The sequence below is a fragment of the Sturnira hondurensis genome, unplaced genomic scaffold, assembly GCF_014824575.4.
Source record: "Sturnira hondurensis isolate 20B ecotype Veracruz unplaced genomic scaffold, ASM1482457v3 Scaffold0001911, whole genome shotgun sequence".
In the NCBI taxonomy this organism is placed as follows: Eukaryota; Metazoa; Chordata; class Mammalia; order Chiroptera; family Phyllostomidae; genus Sturnira; species Sturnira hondurensis.
The window spans coordinates 803,240-825,796 of NW_028074542.1; the positions used below are offsets into that span (position 1 = coordinate 803,240).

The 22,557-nt window shown below is 53.9% G+C and overlaps 1 protein-coding gene across 4 annotated transcripts in view; it reads right to left on the minus strand.

Moving 5' to 3' along the window:
- CUEDC1 (CUE domain containing 1) overlaps nucleotides 1-22,557 on the minus strand; it is a 78,086-nt gene that overhangs the window by 20,774 nt on the left and 34,755 nt on the right. The window lies entirely within an intron of this gene.

The following is a 22,557-nucleotide window of genomic DNA, read 5'->3' on the forward strand; positions in this document are numbered from 1 at the left end:
TGGTTCCACATCACAGCGTCCAATCTGTGCAGACAGCTCCTCTAAACCTGTGACAGAGAACCATCCAGCCCCCCCAGACCCTGGCAGATAAACCACCGCCCTGGTCCCGTGTCTGCCAGTGCAGTCCCTCGAGAGTTGAACGTGCCTAAAATCATCAGGCTCTGACTTCCCCACACTTCTCCCAAGTTTTTACAGTGCTTTTGCTAATTGGAGAAACGTGGCAGCTTTATTTTAAGGGATTGTTCTATCGAAGGATATTCTTCAGTTTGATGAAACTTTAGGTGCAAACCTGCTTTTCCTTTTTTTAGGACTCGGGTCCTACTCTGAATAGCTGATACCAAAATGTTTGTGTGAGCAAATCAGTGTGACACTCTCCCTTAGCATGGTCTTGAGAGTCAGCGATGCAAGGAAGACGAGACCAGAGGGCTGGGGAAGGTTCCGCGTCCCTCCCTCACCCTGGGGTCAGCACCCCCGTCACGACTACTGATGTTCTTTGTCCCAACAGGTCGGTCACCTCACAGGTAAGATAAGACTTCATGCCTCCCAGAGCCACCATGCTGAGAGTCTAACCTCCACCTCCTTGGAAGGGCATGGAAATTGTCCAGAGCGCCTGTTCCAGGGCTTGCTGGGTGGGTGTCTGCCTAGTTCCAGGGAGGAGGGCTGGATTCAGGAATGGAAAACGAGAAGCACAGGGGCCCTATATGGCTCCCCCTCCCCGGGTTACAGCTCTGTGACGCCAGAGTTTTCTCCCACTTCTGGAGAAAACCAGTTAACATTCTTTCTTTTTTTAGATGATACCTTTTCTATACATATACTACCAAATATATAAATTTACTTTCCTGAAATGTGATCAAACCATAAATTCTACTTTGCAACTTGTATTTTCCACTTAATAATTTATTAGTCATCTGCCCATGTCAGGGCATGTTGATCTACTTCATCACTTTTTAAAAAATATTTTATTTATTTTTAGAGAGAGAGAGGAAGGAAAGAGAAAGAGTGGGAGAGAAACATCAATGTGTGGTTGCCTCTCATGTGCACCCGCTACTGGGGACCTGGCCCACAACCCAGGCATGTGCCCTGACTGGGAATCAAACAGGCAACCCTTTGGTTCACAGGCCCGCACTCAATCCACTGAGCTACACCAGCCAGGGCTACTTCATCACTTCTAATGCCCGCGTAGTATTCTGTTGACTGGGGGAGGGGTGGTTTATGTATTATTCAACCTCCTCCTCTCCATCACTTTCCAGAGGAGCAAGTCACAGCCCAGGGACACCCAGCCATTTCCTAAGGAGTCACAGAGGGAGGACCTCAAATGATCAGTCCCAGAGTTCTGTTATGAGAATGAACACAGGACAGTAGCGGAGGATGACCTGGCCTCCCACCGCTGCCTCTAGATACCAGGCCGCCCCACACACCTCGCTCCACCCCTAGCACACGGGACGTTGGAGGATGCACTCTGACTGCCGAATGAGTGCCCTCCACGACAGGGCTCCATCCTGGTGGCCGCCTCTGTCCTGGGCTCTGAAGCCTTCCCTGGGGCCTCTAACAAGGACGTCAGGGCCAGGAGACCCCGGAAACCAGTGCCCTGGGCTGTCACCTGCTGTCCTGACGTCATCACATTTGACACCCCTGCCTTAGAGAAAGAAGTCCAGGACCTCACCCACCCCTAGTGGAACGAAAAGGAAAATGATGGGGCCCCCACTGTCCCCATTAAGAATCCTCTGGACCTGCCCTCCTGGGCCTCACTGAGTGTCAGGCAGCCCCAGAGAGACATTCTCACAGGCCCACCACTAGCAGTCAGTGCACTGGTTCAGACCCAGGCTACAATTCCTGCTGTCTCTCACTCCCTGGCTGTGGCACCTCGCACAAGTCTCCTCTTCTCTCGGTGCCCCATGCCCTCCTCACCCAGGTTTCTGAGGCTTCAATGGGAGCTGAACAAGATAATCCTCAGCCCTGCGCCTGGAACACGGTTAGCTCTGTGATCGCTGTTGCCGCTGCCTCAGAAGGCTCTCGGAGAGCCAGGAGCAGTCAGTGCGCTGGCCACACTGCCACCCAAAGTAGATGAGGTGGGGCATTTTCAGGGCTGCTCCGCCCCCCCCCCTGCATCAGGATGTCAACCTCTGGAATTCCCTCCAGAAGGAGAAGCCGGTCCTCAGAGCCCCAGGGGAGGCTGGCTGGTGTGGACAGCTGCAGACAGGACAGGTTAAGACGCCTCATGCATTTCCTGCAAGTGCACAGCCTTGCAAAGGTATTTGGTGTGTGCCAAAACAGGTAAATGGCTGACAACTCTAAGCCAGCCCCACCCCCTGCTCCACGATGCGGATAAGAGACGAGACGCAAGACCAGGAGGGAGTTGCCCAAGGACGCAGAGCCAGCTGTGGCCAAGCCCAGACTTTTCCATCAAAGGGGGGCTCTGTGCGTGAGGAGAAAGTGGCTCAGACACAGTAATGGGAAACCAAGGGGAAAAGATCTGACGTGCAGAAATGCCATTTCCAAAGGGCTCTGCAAGGCCTCCCAGACTCCTAGCCAGGCTGCCTAAAATTAACACCAGGTGGGGCTGGAAGCCCCCCTCCCATCCCCCTGATTCTCAGAAGGCCATCCGCCTGCCCCTCTCAGGAAACTCAAGTGCAATCTGAGGCCAGGGCTGAGGTGAGGTATTGTGACTGGGAGAGACAGAAGGACTGTACTCAGGGTCAAGGTCATCTCTGTCCAGGCTGCCCTTTGCAGCCAGCACTGCCCAAATGAAAAGCCATTTAAACGCAGGGAAGAATTAAGGCAGGAGATTTAGGCTGATGAGCTGTGCTGGGTGCTTTCACATTTAATCCTTTTTACAACTCCAGAGATAGATCTCCATTGCATAGCTGTGGGGCCCAGGTCAGAGAAGTTAGGTAACTGGGGCAATGTCACACAGCCAGTGTATAGAGAGGCCAGAGTTAGGAACCCACTACCGAAAGTGCCTAGTCAGACTTGCAGGGCTAAGAGCCAAGGAGCCTCAGAAAGCCAGCCATGTGTGCCCCAGGCTTAAGAGCCGGGGCCCAGCCTGGCTGACATTCTAGCAGAGGAAATGTGACCCAGACGGCACTGAGGAAGGGAGGGGCGATGGGTGTCTCTTGGCTGTGCCCCAAAGCTGGCTCTGTGACCTTGGGGAAACCAATTCACCTCTCTGAACCTCAGGTGCTGGGCACTGGCAGGGAAGCAGATAACCCTCACTGGCTCCTGAAAAAGGAAGTGAGCTGAAGCCACTGAGCCCATTAGACACCTTGCAGGCTGACTCAAAGGTTCTCCTGAACTCACAGTTGTCGGTGACTCGGGGGCTGGAAAGCAGAAACCCCACACCTGTCCTCCCCCAGGCCCCAGGGAGCCAGGCCTTTCACTTCCCAGTACAGGAATCCAGGCCTGGCAGGTCGTGGCAAAGGGCCATGCTTCACTCCAAGCCTGAGTAGGCAGCCAAGGCCTGAGTCACTCCCTCCTGGCCAGGAGTGGAGGGCGAGCTGCCCCAGGGTTGTTCGTTTGACCTTGTCCAAAGTCATCCCGGCCAGTCTCCTGCAGGGCCAGTAGGGTCCACCAAGGGGAATGTGAGAGCCCTGGAGCCAGAGTCGTGGGTTCTACTCTGACTGAGCCTAATAAGATTATGTAACTTGGAGAAATTATTTCCCCTCTCTGAACCTTAGCTGCTTTGTTTGCAAAAATAGAGATAATACCTACCTGGCAGGGGTGTTGTGATAAAACGTAAAGGGGGCATGAGCACAGTAAGCACCCAGTGAGACAGGCTGGCCTGAGGTCACGCCAGCCTCGGGCCTTAGCCCTTGCCCTGGCCCACACTCACACCCTGAGCCCTGGTATCCCGTCTCCACCCTGAATGCCGGCGCCCAAACGCTCTGGCCTTGAGGCCTCTTGGAGCACACCATTCAACGCTGCCCTGAGCCCTGAGCCCTGCTGCCTCCACTCGGGTGTTCAGTTGCAGCTCCAGCAGAGCAGGCTGCCCACCGTCGTGGTTTCTTCCGCCCCAGCCTGCTCCTCCTGGCCTTCTCCACCTCCGTTCACGGCAACTGCAGGTAGTGCAGGCCAAACACTCGGGAGTGGTTCCTGAGTGCTCACATTCTCTTACCCCCGCCCCACCCCCACTCGGGCATCTGAAAGTGGATGGGTCTGCCGGAGGCCATCTGCGCCCCTACACCCCCTGGGCTTCCTTCTCTGAAAGTCCCCCAAGGGACAGGAACGAGGGACAGATAGGATCTAGTGATCCACCTGACATGGCTTTCATCACGGCCCACAGAGGGACTTGGTGACTCTTCTCTCAGAACTGGGCCCAGGCCAGTGCCACCACGCCAGGCCACCAGGTGGTGTCCCAGGGCACAGGCCATGGCCACTGCTAAGGAAGGGACCCACAGAGCCTTTTCTCTCTTGGAACCCAAGAACTTGCCCCGCCCCCACCCTTGGCCTGACTAAAAAGAAAGGAGCCACCCAACCTCCCCAGGGGTCTTAGAAACCAAGATTCCGGAGTTTCAAAATAGTCTGTTCCCAAGGTAGGACATACAAGGCACACATGCCATCGATTTCCACCCCGCGTCCTTGGCAGACATCACTAATCCATCCAGGTATTAATGTCCTCTGAGCTGTTTTATAGCAAAGGGCTCTGAGCAAGCCACCACCAAGTGGTTAGAACTGGCAAGAGAGACTCATCCTGCTCACCAGCCCCTTCGTTTCCCGTAGGAGAAGAGCAGGCCCCATCTAACTCTGTCTCATCAGAAATCCAGGCTGCAAATGCCAGCAGGGCCAGAATGAGGTCATATGACCCCGGGGACACTTGTGTAACCATGGTTAAGTTCTGGGGAAACCTCAAGTGGGTAATGGCGTCATTAACGGAGAGGCTGCTGGGCCTTTGCCCATGTGCCACCTCAGACGCCGTGGGAGTGGGGTACAGGGACATCTGCTGAGCTCCTTGGTTTCTGCGCTGGAGAGGCCCCAAAACGGGGAGAAAGGGACAGTGGGACAGAGACAGAGAGAGGCTCTCCGGGTCTGTGTGTGTCCATGTGTGTGTGTGAGTGTGTGTATGTGTGTGAGCGTCCAGTGGGGAGGAGGAGGGGACAGCCCTGACAGAGGCATCTTGTCCGCCTGCCCCTGCACAGGCTTGTTTTCTTCCCAAGCTATTAATGTCACTGCAGCTTCAAAAGCCGGGTGACCTTTAAATGCGGAGCCTCCTCCTCCTGCCCAAGGCGCGGAAATGGCTTAATGGGAACTCCACCAGCCACAGCTGCTGAGGCCGCCACAAAGCCACCCTCTTTCCCTAGGTGCCTGGAGCACCTGGGCAGCCACACCTGTGCCCACCTCCAGGGTGGGGCTGTGAGTCGGGAAGGGCAGAGCACCCTTGGCTACAGCATTTGGGGAAAGGAGGCCTGGCTGGACCTGAGAGGAGGGAGACAGGGACAGACAAGACTCAGCTCTGCCAGGCCCTGCTGTGTGATGTTGGATTAGCTATTGACCTCTCTGAGCCATCCCCCATCATTTAGTCTAAACTAAGGGACGGCGGCGAGGGGGCGGGGGGGAGGAGAAAATCTTCCTCCCCTGAAAAAAAATTCTTCAAAATTCTATAGAAGGAAAAAAGGGGAACACCCTGCTCAGGTGGCTCAGTTGGTTGGAGCGTCATCCCAGGAAGCAAAAGGATGCAGGTTCAATCCCAGGTTGGCGCATATAAGGGAGACAACCAATCAATGTTTCTCTCTCTCTTTCTTTTTATTTTTAAAGATTTTAGAATAAAATCTTTTTATTCTAAAGATTTTATTTTTAGAAAGAGGGGAAAGGAAGGAGAAAGAGAGAGAAACATGTGTGGTTGCCTCTCACATGCCCCCTACCAGGGACCTGGCCCACAACTCAGGGATGTGCCCTGACTGGGAATCGAACTGGTGACCCTTCGGTTTGCAGCCTGTGCTCAATCCACTGAGCCACACCAGCCAGGGAGTCTCTTACATCGACGTATCTCTCTCTCTCTCCCCCATATCCTCTCTCTCTAAAATCAGTAAACATATCCTTGGGCAAGGGTTAAAAAAAAACAGAAAAAGAAAAAAAAAGACATTTTCTCTCCTAATTTTTTTTCTCCCTTGCCCCAACTTCTGTGGCCAGCTCTGTAGCCCATGGGGGTAGTCTATAGCAAGAGGTGGCAAAGGAAGGTAATAAAATCCTTCAAATATGAAAGGACTGGCCCTGAAGCCTCAGTCTTAGGGACACCATCACTCACGTCTGTTCCCGGGGCCCGAATATCAGGCTTGGCTGCGTAAAAGGCACAATCAAGCATCCCAACTCTGCCTTCCAGTTGAAAAGACCCCATATGAAGCTCCTCAGGCCTGAGGACCATGTAGTTTGTTTGGCTCATCTTGGTAGCGAATGATGGTAATAATAATGATGATAATAATAATAATAATAACAATAACAACATAACCTACTTCCTGCTTCTTGATGTGCCAACCGCTATTCCAAGTGCATTCTGCATGTTACCTCTTTGCATCCTCCCTACAGCCCTGTGAGGTACTTATTACCACCATTTCCTCTTTACAGATAGAAAACGGAGGCACAGAAGAGTCGAGTAACTTAAGGTCACATAAGTTAAGTGCCAAGCTGACAACTGAGCCCAGAAGTCTGACTCCAGCCTCAGCATTCTTAATCTACGGGTTTGACCATCCCTCTGAGGTCCCTGGAGCGGAGTGGAGAACTGGGCACACGGCAAACACTCAGTAACTGTGAACTGAAGGGAGTCCCGAACTGGGCACAGTGGCCCCTGGAGAGGCCAGGGGAGTCTTCACACAAAGCCTCAGGAAGTAAGAACCCTGGTCATTTCCTTACAAATCTGTTTCCCACCCCACCAAGGTTATCAAGTTGTCGGGACTGTTTTCCACCTGCGCCTGAGACCTTGGGACCATTTCCATAACAATCCCTCGCTCCATTCACAAACACCACCAGCTCAGCCAAGACACTCAACCCGGATGCCTGGGAAGAGATCAAACCTCACTGCCTCACCCGGAAGCCCTAGGTCTGAGCAGGCCCTCTGGGCTAGCCCAGAGTGTGCATACCTGGTCTAACCTGGAGAAGGGGACCACTGGCAGCTCAGGTGCATGGCGGTGGGGCTGGGCTGGATCCAGGCAGGAGCTCATGCTGGCCCAGGTCCAGCCCCTTGGGAAAGGAGTCAGCTGCCCCTCCCCGGGCCTTTCCTTTAGGCAGTTAGGATGCATGCCCCCCTGCACAGGGGAGGCCTGCATGGTCTAGGGCTGAGCCCTGACTCTGGACAGCCCCAGGAGATGTCTCTGGGCCCCTGGGACAGGTGGTCAGTCGACAATCCCACGTTTAGTATTTATTGTAATTTAGCATCTGAGCATGCCCAGAGAACCCAGGCCAAGGAACTGAGATTAGGGATAGGCGCTCAGGGTGAGCAGGGGAGTGTCCTGGAAACAGAAGTCCCAGCTCCTGCTCCCTCCACACCACCACCCGCACTAACACATACTTCTTTGCTCCTGCCCACCAATCCTAATTCCATTTCCATGGAATTCAGATAATGTACGTAATGGAACACTGTACAACGGTAAACAAAAACGAGACATCTCAGTATGTCTCTATGCCCAAGACTCACTGCCAAGGGGAACGATGCAAGGCACAAACCCAAGTATAGTCCCTGCAGGCACACCTCCAAGCTACTTCGGGTTCGGTTCCAGACCGCTGTGATAAAGTGACTATCGTGATTAAGTGAGTGGTGATCTTTTTGCTGGTGGAGGGTCTTGCTTTCCATTTGTAAACAATGCAACATCCGTGAAGGGCAATAAAGCGACGCACAATGAAACAGACTCTGCCTGTGCACTACGGCGCATGCGGTATGTGTGTGTCTGTAGGTGTGCGGGGGGCAGGAGGTGAACGCTCTGAAAACGGCCATAAGAAGCCAGTAACACAGGCTGCTGCTGGGGAGCATTAGGTCGTGAGGGACAGATCAGGGAAACTTTTCTCTGTAAACCCTTGTATCTCTTTTAAATTTGTTTCATGTTTATTTATTAACTTTAAAAGAAAACCAGCAAATAACCTATAAAGAATATCAAAGTGACAGCCTTGCCAGTGGGGTTTTTTAAGTGCTCTTTTTGCATGATCTGCAATGGACATGAATTACTTTTTAACAGTAATTGTAGCAAATGTCTAGGAGCACGTGCTGTGTGGCATGTGCTTTCCAAGGACCTGGCAGGTATGATCTCATGACGGTCCCACAAGAAATGAACTGTTATACCCACTTCGCAGAATGGAAAACAGGCTCAGAGAATTTAAGTAACTCATGTAGGGTCACATAGTTAGGAACAGACAAAATTCGAATGCCAGAAGTCTCCCCCCAGACACCCATAGTCCACGCTCTTCCTAACCTCCACCTTATATTGTCTCTTTAATTAAAAAATAGAATAAAACAGCCCTGGCTGGTATAGCTCAGTGGATTGAGCACAGGCCTGTGAAGCAAAGGGTCGCTGGTTCGATTCCCAGTCAGGGCACATGCCTGGGTTGCAGGCCAGGTCCCCAGTGGGGGACCCATGAGAGGCAACCACACATTGATGTTTCTCGTCCACTCTTTCTCCTTCCCTTCCCCTCTCTCTAAAAATAAATAAATATTAAAAATAAAATAAAATAAAACCCCCCAAAACAAAAACCGAATGACTATAGAAAAATATCTTTAGAAAAAAGTGAACCATACAGCCTCCAGGGCTTTAAAACTTTCATAATCCTGAGAACCTCAACGCCATCCTTCCTGCCTGCCTATCACAGAAGGCCTCCTCCAGTCCTGGCCCAGTGGGAACCAGGCCCAGCTCCTCCTGCCCTGGCGCACCGCATCCTGCATCCTGCATCCCACATCCCTCCCCATCAGAGACCCATCCACTTCCGGCAGGGGCTGCCAGGGAGAATAAGGCCCAGTGGACAAGATGAGGGCTGGGGCCACAGCTCTTTCAGAGGTCAGACTACAGCATGGAGGGCTCACAGGGCAGAGCGGGGCTGGGTCTTGGCCAGGAAGCGCCTCGTGGAAGCGCCACGAGGCGCTTTTTTACTGAGGCGAGTAAAGCCTCATTTTTACTGAGGCTGAGTCTGGGGTAAGAGGCCACAGAGCATAGTGGTTAAGGTGGGGCCAAGCTCAGCTTACATCCTGAAGCCCACTCCTGGGGGTGTGGGGGTGGGGGGTGGGGGTTGGCGAGAGATCTTCGGCAAGTGAGCTGTCATCTGTAGAATGGGATCTGCACTCCTCAGAGGGCTCCTGCGGGGGAGCTCAAGTGATGGGCACACCCAGGCTCCACACCTGGGTGCAGGACCTAAGGCCACGTGTGGGCCCTAAGGCTACAGGGCCTGGGGTTACCTCCTGACTCCAGCCCTGCCCGAAGGGGGGCATGTGCAGCACAAAGGCCTCTCCTCAGGGGACTCCGGGACCGCAGGCTGCGGAGCTCTGGGGCTCCGGAGTGCAGCAGGGAGCTAGCCCAATTCTTGCCTCTACCCTGCCCCTAGAGAAGCTTCCCAGGGAAAGAGAACTGAAGCGACTGGAATATTCCACAGGCCCTGGGTTGCCCGGGCCTCCCACTCCTGCTGAGGCTGGAGCATAGGGGGTGGCCTGATAGGGCCTGACCCCTTAAGGGACAGGCTCCCCATGCCCTGGGCAGCAGGGGTACAGGTACAAGGCACACAGGCAGAGTAACCTCAGAAGTGCTGCCTGGGGCAACTGAGGAATGCAAGCCCACAGCTGGGAGCAGGGGCTTGGGGAGCGGGTGGTCAGGCCCGAGCTTCAAAACAGCAGGGGGTGCCCTGAGCAGCGCGGCTCAGTTGGTTGGGCATCATCCCGCAAAGCAAAACGTTGCAGGTGCAGTTCCCGGTCATAGGAGAGGAAACCAATTGACATTTCCCTCCCTCCCTTCCTCTCCTTCTAAAAATAAATAAATAAAGTCTTTAAACAAACTTAAAAAAATTAAAAAGAAAAAGGAGCAAGAGGCAGCTGCGGTTGGGAGGGCCATCACCCCCCACGCAGGTGGCCAGGACACCGTCAGAAATTCCACCCCAGAGAGAAGGTCCCAGAGGGCCCAGCCCAGACGGCCGATGAGGTTGTTTAGAGCCGCTTACCAGGCCGGCTTCTTCCTCCAACCACAGACCACAGACTGCTCCCTCCTCCTCGCCACTGCCCCTCTGCCCCTGCTCCACCTGTGCAGCAGCAAAGCTCCCCCTCCGCAGCCGCCGCAGAAGTACCCGGAGGCCAGCTGCCAGCCTCGGCTACCCACCTGAAGCCCTCCCTCATCCACATGGCCTCGCCTCTACATACCCACGCGCCCACACATGCCCTCTGGAGAGGCCGTGGTTAGGAAGGCAGGAAGGAACCGCATGTTCTCACTTCCAGGTGGTACATGTTGCCAGAGGTCACAGAACTCAAATAGACACAGAACCGGGATTTGAACCCCGCTCTCGAGACTCCCAGGCCAGTGCTCTCTCCCTGTGTGGGTGCACACACCTGCCCGCTCCAAACCAGCGCAGGGGCCTGTGGGTGTCTCATGCACCAGTTCACTCAAACCCATTTACATATACACAGTGCCACATGCTGGACTCAGGCCTTCAGTCACGGGACACAGGCACCCGCTTGAGATTTTTCCTGAACTCTCCCATCCAGCCCAGGCACTGAATCCACTTCTCTCTCTACCCAACTCTGAAGCCGTGTTTTTAAAATTACAGCCAGTCTCCTAAACCCACATTATTGTGCACTAACAGCACCCTCACCCTGCCCACAGCCCACCCTGCAAGCCACTCTCTTCTCTCTGCTGATGGCAGGGCCAGATGTGCCCGCGGATCCCTGTCTCTTCCCCCTCTTTGCCCAGAGTACTTTTCACAGCATCTGGTACAGCAACAGTGAGGTTGGGCTGAGCAGACCTGCAGCAAAACTGGCCAGAACTGGGAAGTGGCGCACCCCAGCCAAGGCATCGGCTTCCTGGTTGCCTGCAGGACCAGCTTGTGGAAGGGAGTGCAGGGAAGGGCCTCCAGCCCGCGGGACTGGGGCTGGTGGGCCTAGCCCTCCAGTCTGACAGTCACAGGGAGGGGGCAGGCGCTCCTAGGGGTCCCATAATCTGCCTTCTTTACCTCCAGGGGGCCTCAGTCTCCACCTCTAGAAAATGGAGAGATACAGTCCCTACCCAGACTGACCTTTCCCATCACTGAAACCTCTCTCCCAGGGATGCAGGGACATGGGTGGGGGTGGGAAGACGCATCAGGGTCAGAGATAGGCACCACTGCACTAGGTACAAACCATGGTGACGCCTCTGCTGAAGGAGGGGGCTGCGTCCCAGTCCCCCACAGCTGGAAGGCCCTGTGCCCTTCGTTTAGCTACAGAGCCAGAGCCCTTTTTTTCTGAAATGAAACCCTCAGCAGAAGCCTGCCCTCACCCCTTCCTCCAGCAATTATGTGTAATCAGAGAACCTGCCATTTACTAAGTGCCAGTCAGTGTTCCCGGTGCATGACATCAGTTAATGCTCAGGATAACCCAGTACTTAAGACTACTGCCTACTATCTTTATCCGAGCCATTTCACAGGTAGGGACACTGAGTTTTGTGTGACCTGGAGGTTGTCCAGGATTGTGCCACATCCAAAGTGCATGGCTGTGCAGGGCAGAGACCAGGACACCTGTCGAGTCTCCTGACACAGCAAGTACTTGCAAGTGTGCTAAAGCCTGGGTTTAGCCCCATATGCTCTCATCTCCCCACTGCTACCACACTGCTCTTCTGGAGATGAATGTGCACTTCCCTAGTAGTCTCAGAAGCAAATGCTCTTTGCACTGTAGCGCTGCACCTCAGAGGGTGGTGAGACTTCATCGGACTCCCCTCAACTGTTTGCTAAGAACACATGTTCTCCAGCCCACTATTAAATCAGAATCTCTGGGAGTGAGGCCTGGGAACCTGCATGTTACCAAGCTCCCAAGGTTTGTCTGACGCCCAGAAAAGTGTGAGGACCATTACCTTACAGGGCGAAGCAGTTCAGAGCCCTGGGTTCTGGTTTTAGCTCTATCACAAACCAGCCAACTGACCTTAGGCAAGTCATTTTTCCTCCTGGAGGCACCTCCAGGTGCCCATCCAAAAAAATGGGCAGGGAGCAGAGTACAATCTCCAAGACCCCGTTCACCCCTGATATCCTCTGGATCTGACCTGATCCCCAGATGGCCCGTAGCTGTATGAACTGAGATTCACGGACTATTCAGGACTGCCGCAGCCAATGCATGCTGTAGGCACACATTGAAAACGAGTTCCTAGCTGTTTGATTTAGGAAGATCTGCAAAAACACCTTGCCCCTGGCTGCAAGCCCTAAACAAATGCCTTTTGGATTACCCATGACACCTCCCTGCTCCCATGAATATCTATTTTCTCCATTCCAGACTGAGCCAGCCGAATTCTGTAAACATTGGGTCCCACACCTGAGCTTAGTCAACAGCCATCAAACAAAGGCACTGCCAAGTCACCCTACAAGCCCAAACTCATCCAGCTCTGTCACGGGGAAGCAGCAGCCTGGGACGCGTGGACCCTGTCCCTTCCACCCACCACAGAATGGGAGTGAGGGGCAGGTCAGAGAGAGGGTGTGGCCAAAACAGCTCCAGCCTAGAAAAAGGTTACTAGGTTATCCAGACTTAAAGAGTATGAGGTGACAGCATGGGAAGTACCCAGCAGTAAACACGACCTTCCAAAAGCAGCTAAACAGCCTTCATTTCCTTGGCTCCTTCATAGCACCATTAAAACATGCGTTCAGTCCTGGCTGGTGTAGCTCAGTGGATTGAGTGCAGACCTGTGAACCAAAAGGTTGCCAGTTCAATTCCCAGACAGGGCACATGCCTGAGTTGTGGGCCAGGTCCCCAGGAGGGACACATGAGAGGCAAAAAACTGACATATCTCTCACACATTGATGTTCTCTCCCTCTCTTTCTCCTTCCCTGCCCCTCCGCTCTCTCTAATAAATAAGTAAGTTTCAAAACATGTGTTTAGCTAGTGCTTAAGCATCGCTTGGTAGTGGCAAATATATGGCCCCCTCATCCTTTAAGCTCTATGAATCCTTGGGTCTGATAACCCATAGCCCATGGACCCGGGGTGAATTCTGATTTGTGCTACCTTTGTGTGTGGTCAACCTGTGGGTGCTCATGCCCATGCACAAAACAACCAAAGGGGAGGGCGGACAGTGGGAAACATCTGTGAATTGTACCCAGGGTCTGCTGGTCCCGGTTAAAGAATCCTGCAGTAGGTCGTTCTCTCACCGTGAGCATGCCGACTGCCCCAGGTGACTGTGTTTTATGTGTGTACAGCACTGCACAGTTCACAATGCTGGGGAACTGTCCACAAGCCCTTTCCATTCATTCAGCCGGGCTCCGGCCTGGGCACACGCCCCATTCAGCAGGGCGCTCACGCTGACACCGTGTGAAGATCATTACTATGTGGAACCCTCACAACAGAACTGCAAGGAAGGAAGTGCTCTTTTGCAATGAGGAAATTGAGGCACAGAGGAACTTAAATAACTTGCCCAAAGTCGCAGCCAGGAAGTGGTGGAGCCGGGATTCCACCCCAAAGCCCACACTCCCAACCACTCACCGCACTGTCACCCTGTTTACAGCGGCGAGCCTCTACAGCTCTGCCTGGGGCCAAGAGAGAAACCGAGGCTCCAGAGGGGCGGGGAACACAGGGGCAGCCTGGCAACGGTCCTGCCTCCAGGCAGCCTGGAGCAGGAGAGAAGCCGCTGTGTGAAGTAGGCCCAGCAGCAGGGAGATGGAAAAAATGTGGGTGCACCCAGCTGAGAGCTGGGCAGGCCAGTCCCACCACATGCCTCCTCAGCACCACAGCTGCCCCAGGCCAGGAGGAGACTGCTCCGGGCTGCCCCTCTCACCCCAGTAGGGCCTCCCTGTCCCAGTCTGGGCTCTGGTCAAGTTATGTTTCCATCCCAACCACATCGGCAACAGCCTGAGTGAGTCAAGGCCTGGCAGGAGGAAGTGGCCACACTTGAAAATCATTAACATGCGGGCTGAGTTTGGGGCCTTTGTTCCTGAGCACGGACTGCAGCGTTTCACTTTCAGGAAGGAGCTGGGAGGGTGGGGCGGGCTCAGAATTGCACAACCAAAGGCACCGGCTCAGACACTAGCAGGTCCCACTTGGAAATCATGGACATCAGCTTAAAGGGCCCCTGAGGGAAAACACCCGCAGATTCGTGGCCCTCACACCCAGGGGTCCACACAGAGAGAATGCCGGCCGGCCAAGCTCGCTCCAACTGCTTCTCAAGTCAGAGAGGCGGTCAGGCCAAGTCAGGGAAGCCAGGCAAGGGAAGGAAGCAGAAAGGCACCAGAGGAAGAGTGGGGAAAGCTCAGGCCCCGTACCACAAGCATGGTGGGAGCCCCAGGTCCCAGAGATGAATGACGCCCCATCTGGCTGGGAGGTGCAACCCCAGCTCTGGGAAGACTGCCTTCCTGCACGACCCCCCTTCTCAAAACACGGGGTCCCTCTCCCAATCACGTAGGTGTCACGTGTCCCCAGTGTCTCCCAGGTGCAGGCAAGAACAGCGAACAACGCTCACAGGCACCCCCTGCGGCCCAGAAACACTGTCCAGGGCAACGTATTTGAGGAACAGGTCAGTCATCAAGGAAAAAGTCTGTTTTTAAAAAATGTTTGATTCTTGAACAAGAATCAAACAGGCTTTGAGCTCGTCCCACAGGCCCTAGGAAGCATCCTGGGGGATGAGCCCTGCCCCACTCCCGGACTCACAGGGGTCAGTACCAGGCTAAGGTTTCACTCTGCCCCCTCCTGCTCCTCATTAGAGCTTAACCTCCAGGCCCTTGAGGAAATTGGGAGAAATGGGACTCTTGTCGTTTGTCAATTACAAAGTAAACAGCTCTCTGTGGGACTGACCTCTTTTGGGGGGGGGGCGTCTTCTCACAGTCTCAGACCCCCTCCTTTCCCCCTCCCCTAGGCGCAGTGCTGTATGAGGCAGCCTGCTTAGGGAAGCTGCTGCCCTTTCTGTCCATGTTGTGGGACCTCTGCCTGGAGGGGGCAGGCCACCCACCAGGTCCCACGCACCCCCCTCAAAGCCTCTCTGTCTGTAAAGGGCTTTCAGGGACAGGAAGCAATAAACAGAGTCAGGTGGCCAAGATGCAGCGGCTGATTATGCAGTTTGTGGATTTTCCAGGCCTCTGTGTACTCTCCCAGCAGCTGCCCGGGGCTCTGGGAAGAAAGGTGCTGGCGGCAGAAGACAGGCTGGTCTTTGGCTTGAAAGGTGGTCTTTTGACAGGACCAAGCTGGGTCTTTCCCAGCATACGTGAGGGGCCTGCAGGCCTCGATGGCTCCACACGTACCTTCTCAGAGCCTCAAAGAGAAGAGGAACCCCCGTAACCAGCCTACAACTTTCTCTCTCCAGCCCCTGCTCACCTCTCTACTCAGCTCTGAATTACTTCCCTACTTCCGAGGAGACTCCCAGAGGGGAGGGTGTGCCTGGCCAAGCTGCCAGCTTGCTCAGGCCAGGTGGGTGGCCCACCTTGACACAAAAGCCCACAGCTCAGCTTAGTTTAGCTGCCCTGGGAGTGGAGAGCAACCTGGGAAACGCTGAGCGTGGTAGGGAAGGTGCTGCTGGGCAGCCCGGCCTTCTCAGTGCCAAGCTTGGCTCACATTCCCCAAAGGGGCTGCAAGCGGGGGAAACAGTGGCCCACATGTGCAAAGCCGTGAATATACATTGCCCTGTCGCAGCAATAAAATAGGAACGTTCCTTCTTGTCCCTCAATAGCCAGTAACCAGTAAATAACACAGGGCACATCCATGAAATGGAAAGAAAAGGCATGCAGCTAAGACCTTGGCACGTAGAGCCCACCTGGAATGACGTGAAAAACCAAGCTGCAGAGCCACATGTACCCGGCAATTTGGTTCAATGTCCTTGTGTATTTGGATACGCACAGGAAGCGAGGACCTTTGCATGGAAACACCCCCAAATACGAAGCAGCATTTATCTAAGGAGTAGGGCTGCGGGCTGTTTACTCCCTGCACCCCCCGCATCCTTTGAAGTTTCTACAACAAACAGGCATTACAGTTCTGTAGCTTAAAATTAAGAATGAAAAAAAGAAGTTATGCTGCTGGTGGGGATGTGAGATGGTACAGCTGCCGTGGAAACGTCGGGTGGTTCCTCAAAAACGTTAAGCCTAGAATTAGCCCCTGATCCAGCAATTCCACGCCCGGATCTGTAGCCAGAAGAACTGAATGCCGGGCTTCAAACAGATACTTGTGCACTCACGCTCGTAGCAGCATTCCTGAACACAGCCCAAGCATCAGTCGACAGGTGAGCGGATAAGCCAAGTGTGGTATGGACCTGTGACAGAATATTATTCACCCATAAAAAGGGACTACAATTCTGGTATACGCTCCAGCATGGTAGAACCGTGAAAATGTGCTAAATGATACAAGTTGGACACAGAAGGACAGATGCTGCATGAGTCCACTTTTATAAAGCACCCACAACAGGCAAATTCATAGAGGGAGAAACTGGAAGAGAGGTGGGCAGGGGCTGAGGGGATGGGGGCACGGATGGGGGCCCGTTTTGTTTAACGGGCACAGGCTTTCGGTTTGGGATGATGGGCAAGTTCTAGAAATGGATAGGGGTGACAGCTGTACAACATTGTAAGTATAACAACGCTACTGACCTGCCATTTAAAAATGGTTCAAACAGTCAGTTTTGCGTTACAGCTATTTTATCACAATAAAAATAAAGGCAGAGGCGTCAGGCAGGACGAGGCCCTGGGCTGCAGGAAGGACTGTGAATCCCTGGGCAGAAGGGGGCACACAGGAAATCCTGCCCGCACAGAGCAGCTCTGTCCCCATCTGCATGGAGTGGGCCAGGGGACAATGGCATCCCTGTTGATGAGGACTGTTCACGTGGTCGGCAGAGTCACCCGGGCCACAAGGCTGGGGGCAGATGGAGGTGCAGGGATTCTTTCTGAGACATTCGGCATTGCTGGGCTATGATACGTTAGAACAGGTTAGTGCTAGGACCTGAGGTCTGCCCTGGAGAGCCCTGGGCAGGAGGGGATGGACGGTCTGCTTGTACTTCCGGGGGATAGGAAGGGAAGGTCAGGAGAGAGCAAGGGAGAATAAGCAGAGGTCCGCCCTAGAGGGTACCCTGGCAGGCAGAAATCTCACTCGTTCATCAATCACTCAATAAACATCACAGGGCACTCCCAGGTGCTAGGCAGTGGGAAAGTGGGGGTGGGGGGGAATAGGAGGACCCATTCGCCTTGTAAGTACCTGAGCGTACTTTCAGTCCCACCACCCACCTTGCTCAAAAAGAAATACACATATAAAGAGAAACCAAAAGCAGCGCCCGCCTCCACATTCTCACAGAAAGTAAATACCCCTCTTACTGAAGGCCAAGCATTTCCACCCAGAATAGGAAATACGATCAAAACTGCCAGCGTGGGCTGGCCTCCCTGGTAACTGGACCTTATCCACACAGGCGTGGCCTGTCCACCAGTTACCAGGCATCAACGGATACGCCAGGTTCTTTCTTCCCAAAGGAGAAGAGCAAAGGGAGGGGCGTGGGCACGCAGGGCTGACACCCCAGGTTTGGAGGCTGGGACCGCAGAACGCAGAGTTCTCGGGTCCATGGTCTCCTGAGTTCACCCTGCTTATCTCCAGTTGCACAAGGACGGAGGAGCTGTGGGGGGCGGGGGGGGCACACCTGTGGTTAGTAGCAGCTCTGCCTCACTGGAGATAAGACTGTGTAAACAGAAGGCTTCATTGTGAAAGGGCACCGCATCCAGGGCCTTCCTGGCACGTGCGATGTGTGATGTGTGTGTGTGTGTGTGTGTGCGCACACTGGCAAAGGAGGCGGGCAGCTCAGAAATGTCTCCACTCAGCATCCACTTAGGGCCTTTCACAGGGACCGACTCAGAGAACTGCACTGTCCACTAAGGCAGCTGCTAGTTACACGTGGCGATATATGTTGAAATTGTAGCGGGTGAAAAGTAAATCAATGTGCAACTCCGATCCTCAATCGCATCAACACATTTCAAGTGCTCAGCAGCCACCCAGGCTCACGGCCACCCCGCTGCCAGTCCATTTCCCACATCGAAGGAAACTCGAGCGCTGTTCCAGAGCCCAAAGGGGAGCCCCTCCTCCTGAACAGTATGGCGGTTGGAGGGCTTTATTACAATCATTTGGGGGGCTCCAAGGGCTGTGGACTCCAACCTGCAAAAGAGGAGCCCTTTTACGTCCTTCTGGGAAGGGTGGGTAAGCACAAAGACCCCTTCTCCGGGGCAGGCAGAGCTTGGGCGGGCACTAGGTCCTCCTCATCCACGGCCGAGGCTTTGGCCTGGTTCCTGTGAAACCTGACACACACCCCAGGCAGAAGAAGCAGAGGTCCTGTTAGGAGCCCAAGTTCTGGTTGCAACATGCGCAGGACTCAAGGTCCTCCCATGTGCTTTGCCAGGAAGAAGGGGCTGCTGAGCCTTGTCAGGGCTCATCCACTGTCCCCACTCCAGGGTGTGCCCCATGGTGGCCCTGGCACTGCTTCCTTGGGCCTCTCCAGAATGACAGGAAGGAGTCAGAGGAAAAGGGCAGCTGAGGCAGGGGTGTATGTAGGTGGTGGGGCAGGGGGTAGGATCTCAAGTGGGCAGTGATTATTAAAGAAAAAAACATCATTTCAAGGAACCTGACAGGTCAGTCTAAGGAAATGAATGGGAAGGGGTTCTGAGAATGCAAATGATGGCTCTGTGTTTGCACCGGAATCTCTGAACTGACTGGAGAGAGAAAAATTGGTCAAGCACCCCTGTAACACCCACCAACAAGGTGATATGAAATGGCTGAGACACCTTCACTCTTAGCAAATCTCCCAAAGAGTTTCCCCATTTGAGTCAAAGGGGGCATCACCATTCCTCTCTTTTAGTTGTCTCAGCTTAGCCCTGAAGGTCAACCAAAAGGAGGTATAAATCTGCAGTGTTTCCGGCCAACCCCAGATCCGGGGCTGGAGGCTGGGCAGGGAGTGAGCCGACTGCCCACCAGGTGCGGGAACGCTGGGAAACGCAAACGGAGGGGAGAAATGGGGAACCTGGGCTCTGGTCCTGCTCTGCCACAGGGAGCCAGTTCCTTTTTCCTTTTAACCTCTTTAGAGATAATAATAAAAAAGTAAAACAGATACAGAAAACTGCACAAAACAAATGTCAGTGTAATGAATGAATGTAATGAGTAAGCCAAACACCTTTGTAGCCACTCATGTCTGAAAACGGAATCCTGGCCGGCCACTCCAAAGCCCTCTCCACATGCCACCGGCTAATTTTTGTAGTCGTCACTCCCTTGCACTTTTTTTATCACTCAAATGTATATCCCTGGACACGACAGTCGATTTTCATCTACAGATTCTCCCTTTATCCCTTTTTTCCCTTATAATTTATGAGTTGAACAACCCAGGCCATTTGACTACAGACTTCCCAGCTGCCTGAAGTTCATAGGTTCCTTTTCTCTCGGACCCTCAGTTACTTCCTCTCAACCAGCGCTGTCCTGCCCAGGTTCTGGGGCTCCTGTGACAATAAAAGAGACAGCCTGGAAGCTCATCAGGAAACGCGTAGTTTTGTTAAGCAAAGAATGCAGGATGCAAACGCATATGTACGATGCGCTTTCAACCTCATGAAGAAAAAATGCAGAGGAAAAAGGAGGCGGGTGAACGTACGTACCAATAGTTGTACTGATGGAATTCTGTGTGCTGGCCTTTTTCCTTTCTTAAATTTTTCCATAATTGGCATATAACAGTGTGATAGGGGATAGGCCATTTTTAAACATTTTAAAGAAAACAGTGCTCTTAAAAGTGTGGCATGAGGTCAAATGTGCCACCAAGCTTGTCCACTCTCCCTTCACAGGACCCTCTGGCCTTGCTCCCCGTCCCCACGGCCGCCACCCATCCAGCTGACCCCCTCAGCACCCCAGGGCCTGCTTCTTTGGATGCCTCCTAGCTTGTCTCCCCATCTCCCTCCTGTCTCCCATCCGAGGTACCAGTGGACACTTAAAACAAGCCAGGTCATCTGCAGCGCCCCCCCCCCCCCCCCCCCNTGCGCTTTCAACCTCATGAAGAAAAAATGCAGAGGAAAAAGGAGGCGGGTGAACGTACGTACCAATAGTTGTACTGACGGTGGAATTCTGTGTGCTGGCCTTTTTCCTTTCTTAAATTTTTCCATAATTGGCATATAACAGTGTGATAGGGGATAGGCCATTTTTAAATATTTTAAAGAAAACAGTGCTCTTAAAAGTGTGGCATGAGGTCAAATGTGCCACCAAGCTTGTCCACTCTCCCTTCACAGGACCCTCTGGCCTTGCTCCCCCTCCCCACGGCCGCCACCCATCCAGCTGACCCCCTCAGCACCCCAGGGCCTGGTTCTTTGGATGCCTCCTAGCTTGTCTCCCCATCTCCCTCCTGTCTCCCATCCGAGGTACCAGTGGGCACTTAAAACAAGCCAGGTCATCTGCAGTGCCCCCCCCCCCCCCCCCCGTCTCTTGCAGAAGAATCAGACCCCTTTCTTTTCCTGCATCAGCGGTCACCACACTCCAGGAGCATCAGGGTGACTTGCAGGGCTCATCAGACACACATTGTGGGGCTCCACCCCCAAAGTTCCTAGCTCCCTAGGTCTGGGATGGGACCCCAACTTTTGCACATCCAGCTGGTTCTCGGGTGATGCTGATGCCTCTCATTCAGGGGCCACACCAGAACACCAACTCACACCGCTCCTCTGTCCCCCCGAGCCAGCCCCATCCAGCTTTCAAGACCGGGCTGAGTCCCTCCTCTCCATGAGGGGGTCTCTGGAAACCTCAGCTGGTGTTGATCTTTCTCTGCTCATCCAGACCACCTCTAGCACTGAAAGTGTTCTGGTGGTCTGAAAGAGGGGACAGGGCACTCAGCGCCTTCACGAGGGCCAATGCGGCACTTCACTGCCTTCTGTCTCCCTCCATCACACCAGGCCTTAAAGGCAGAGGCACGTGTCAGGGGCCCCACAGTACCCAGGGGGCATTCTGCATGTCCCAGGTGAACCGAATCGGCTTCTTCCGAGGGCATCCCAGTGATACCCACTCCTTCATTCATTGTCAGTCAGAACCACTTAGTGAGCATGTACTGTATGCCAGAATGCACATGATAAACATCTCTTTTCTTCACAGAGACTAAGAGTGAGTTACGCAGAAGCGTGCAGAAGGGACTCTGGGAGGGACCCTTCCAACTGCAGCCAAGCATGGCCCCCTCTCCAGCCCCAGAGACTGCTGCCTTGCATGTGCACACACGCACAACTTTGCTGAAGCTCAGGGGTCAGTGCCCGCCAGCAAGCACACTCAGTTGTGGTCACACCCTGGTGTAGCCATGGTGACAGCTTGGCTGCCAGTCGCAGACTTCATTGTTCCCAGGGAAGCCACCCTGTACTCGGGGACAGGATTTATGGGCAGATATTGTCAGAAGAACAGATGTCCAGGCAAGAAATCAGAGCAGCAGGAACAGTGGTTTCGACTGTGCAGGCCTGGACCCCCTGGAGGAAGACAAAAGACACCGCCTCCTCATGACTAGGCGGTGAGTGTGAGGAGCAGACCCCCTGCCCCATCCCTCAAACCTGTGGGGCTTTGAACACTCAGGCCTCTGCAGGACATTTGCAGCCAGCTTCTCTGGGACTCAGGGCCACTTTTACTTTTATGTGTCCCAGTTCCACTGTCCAAGCCGAAGAATAAGGTGATAGAGACCCCTTTAGGCAGAACACAAGGTGAGAAGAAAGAACACTCGTGCCAATTAAAAAAACTAAGCAATAATGCCACTCTGCAAAAGTAAAGGGAAGGAACTGCAAAGAGCCAGGTAGGGAAGACCCATCTGCTCCTGCTGGGGAAGCCCAAGAGGTGCACAGGCTCCCAGGAGCAGGGACCTCAGCTGGAGGACACAGCAGGGTCTCTGGGGTGCTTTGGAAAGACAAAGGCCCAGGGCCCCTCCTGAATCAGCATCCCTGGGGCACACGATCCCCATCCTCCAAGCCCAAGCAAGTGGAAGAGGTTCGAGTATTCTGGGTCACTCCCACTTAAGAGACACTACCCCAGCGGTGCGTAGCCAGTCACCATCTGAGAGGGGAGGAGGGTGAGGCAGTGGACACAGGGGCTGTAAAGTGCCACTGGTGCCCAGAGACCAGGTGGGGAGGGGAAGGGCGTCCACAGGGACGGTTCCATCCCGGAGGGCTCCTCCCTGTGTCCACCACCCCAGCACATCTCCCTGGGCCTGCACCCTAATGCCTTGGCCCCAGCAGCTGCTCCCTGACCGACGGTAGCTCTTTCTTTCAGGGTTCAGTCTTCAGACCTCCTCCTCCAGGAAGTCTTGCCAGATTCACTCCCTGGCTCACCGGCACATGGCCTCAGCCTGTTAGATTCTCACCCCTCCTGCACAACCAACATGGCAGCCCTAAGCACATAATATTACAATCACTAGGGTGCCAGTTAGTGGCCCCAGCGGACAGAACCCACCTGGAGGGCAGGGGTTTTATTTTATTTTATTTTTCATCCATTGAACTCTCTGT